The sequence below is a fragment of the Lactuca serriola genome, chromosome 9, assembly GCF_051521515.1.
Source record: "Lactuca serriola cultivar US96UC23 chromosome 9, Lser_US96UC23_V15, whole genome shotgun sequence".
Lineage (NCBI taxonomy): Eukaryota > Viridiplantae > Streptophyta > Magnoliopsida > Asterales > Asteraceae > Lactuca > Lactuca serriola.
In genome coordinates this window covers 72678658-72681462 of record NC_136416.1, presented here as the reverse complement: position 1 = coordinate 72681462, position 2805 = coordinate 72678658, and the positions used below count along the sequence as shown (strand labels likewise).

General features: G+C 35.1%; 1 pseudogene; it reads left to right on the top strand.

Annotated features, from left to right (window-relative positions):
- Nucleotides 1–1385: 1385 nt before the first annotated feature.
- LOC145073302 (dehydration-responsive element-binding protein 1E pseudogene) lies at nt 1386–2357 on the top strand (annotated as a pseudogene).
- Nucleotides 2358–2805: the final 448 nt, after the last annotated feature.

The following is a 2805-nucleotide window of genomic DNA, read 5'->3' as shown; positions in this document are numbered from 1 at the left end:
TAAAAAACAACTTGATAGACAAATTGCATCCTCTGTTCTTTAAAACACATATCTAGGGAAGGGTTAAATTGTAACATTTTTAATCGGATATCGTAATGACAAATGAAAATTGGAATTTTCAATGAGAAATTAGTGGCACAAAAAATATGTGCTACTAAAAACATTTTATAGTGCCAGTGTGGCACAAAAGAAAACATGCCATTAAAAACATGTGCCACTAAACCTAAATTTATTTGTAGTGCATCCTTCTTATTAGGTCGATTCACCTCTCTTTGGAGCAAGATGTTTGGCAGTGGTAGTTGGATGGTAATGTGGATTTTACGGTTAATGATACTCGCCGTTACATTGATGATGAACAAGTCGTAGTGGAACAAATATCTTCCTGAAAAAATTAATATTTTTATATGGGGTGTGAGGTTGGATAGATTACCTACCAAATGGAATTTAAATCGTAAACGAATGGATATGAATTTGTTTCCGTGCGCTACATATTTGACAAAGAGTGTTTAGATACCATTCATGAGTTATTTTCTTGGGAGGATGTGGTAAGCATGTCTACCACTCGAAAGAAAGCTTTGAATTTGATTGTGGAGATGGTGCTTTGGGTGATTGGGAGATACCGAAATAGTTTTTTATTTGGTGATACATCTCCGATTAAAGACTTGTTATTTTAACTATTTATGTGTAATTGGTTTTTTGCTAGCATGGTAATAAATTCTAGTGAGTGATTTTTTTGGTTGTTTGGGGTATTGAAAGAGTTGAAAAAGATATTTTGAAAGAAGAAAAAAAAATTAAAAGTGGTGAAAAAAAGGTATGGTTGTTTTAGAGAAGAACAAAATTGAGATTCGTAAAAAGATGTTGTAGCTGGTTTTTATTTATATTGGATGTAAAATAGGTAAATTTTGAAGTTTTGAAAAAAAAAAAAAAAAAAGTCAAAACTTTTAACAGAGGTGAGAAGGAACTACATGATAAATCCATTCCGTATAGTCTTTATAATGCCTTGTTTTATTAAAGAGTGATTTTAAGTTTTATCAATTTTTATTTAAAAGTTTGAAGAAACAAAATAGATAGAATATATAAATGGTGTAAACTGAAAAATGATTGAAAAACCTACCATGTGTTGTGTAAGTGTTAAACGGATGCATAAAACTAGGCATTGATTTTACACAAAACTATTTTGCACATAAACAACAACCATCAAATCTGTTGGACTAAAACTGTAAAGTACCCAATACTATAGGGACAATTCTTAATTTACCCTCCTAAATATCACGCGTTAAAAATAAAATAAAAGTAAACCACCTGTCACAGCCTCCTTCCTCTACCACGCAAACCACCAGATCGAAACCCCACAATACTGCTCCACACAGACTCCACAGAAATCTATATATACATCGCCATTCTCATATCAACAACTTAAAGTCACCCACAATCACAAACACTCCCAACAAACAATTGCTTCACTCAAAAGTCATAACTTATAGCTAACTAGCAAAAACTACCAACAACCGTAAATTCACCACATATATTTGTCACACTACCAACGTATGGATACCTTTATCGAATCTTACAACCCATTTCCAGCAGTATCATCGGAAAGTGTTCCATTAGCACACTTTTTGACCTCATGTCGTAGCAAAAGCTCAGTCTTGAATGCGGCTGCTGAATCCGAAGTGATGTTGGCTTCACGAAACCCGAAGAAGAAGGCCGGAAGGAAGAAGTTTAGAGAGACTCGACACCCGGTTTACCGAGGAGTGAGAATGAGGGATAACGGGAAGTGGGTTTGTGAGTTAAGAGAACCGAACAAGAACATGAGGGTGTGGTTAGGGACTCATCCTACAGCTATAATGGCAGCAAGAGCACATGATGTGGCGGCGTTTGCCTTCAGGGGACGACGGGCTTGTTTGAATTTTGTTGATTCTGTGTGGCGGCTGCCGGTCCCGAAGTCTAGCAGTATTGTAGATATACAAAAGGCCGCTGCCGAAGCTGCGGAGGCTTTTAGATACTCGGAGGAAGAGGTGGAGATTGTGGATACGAAGGAGTTGCCGGAAATTTTGTATTACGTGGATGAAGAAGATATTTTTGAGATGCCGGAATTTTTTGTCAGCATGGCGGAGGGACTGATGGTAGCGCCTCCGCAGACGGTGGGATATGGCAGTTATGAGGATAACGTCGAATTTTTTGTTGACGAGTCTTTATGGAGCTTCTAGATTAATTTATTACTTTTAAATTTAAGATAGATTGTTGATTCATTTTCCCTCATGACTAGTTGATTTTTGTAGACTAGCCAATGAGATACATATAGTATGCAACACATTTGCATTGTAAAAAAGAAATATGAATTCTATAAAATTATTGGGTTAGACATGTTAAAAAACGAGTTCCGATTTTGGTAAAAATCCCCTTTTTATATATAATATATTCTCAAAGTAGATATGGAAAAACCACGATCCAAGTACTATCATGCTTTAATGTATTTAAATTATTAAATCATGAATAATGAAACATTGATATTTTTAGGGCGTAGGAAGGTGCATAGCCCCTACCCCATTTGTCTAACGCTTTTATATTAATATGGTGGGTTTAAATAATTTAAAGACAAATTGGTAGACCTTAAAATTGGTCTTGAGATATTTACTCAAAAACAAAAGGTGGGAGTTGCCCACGCCGTGCCCCCTAAGAGATGATAGATTATAACAATATCAAATTCATGATTTAAATTTACAAGTCTCTAACTTACTTACTTATTTGAGAACAAAAACTAAATAGAAAATATTTGTTATCAAGTTGAGGCGACATTAATAC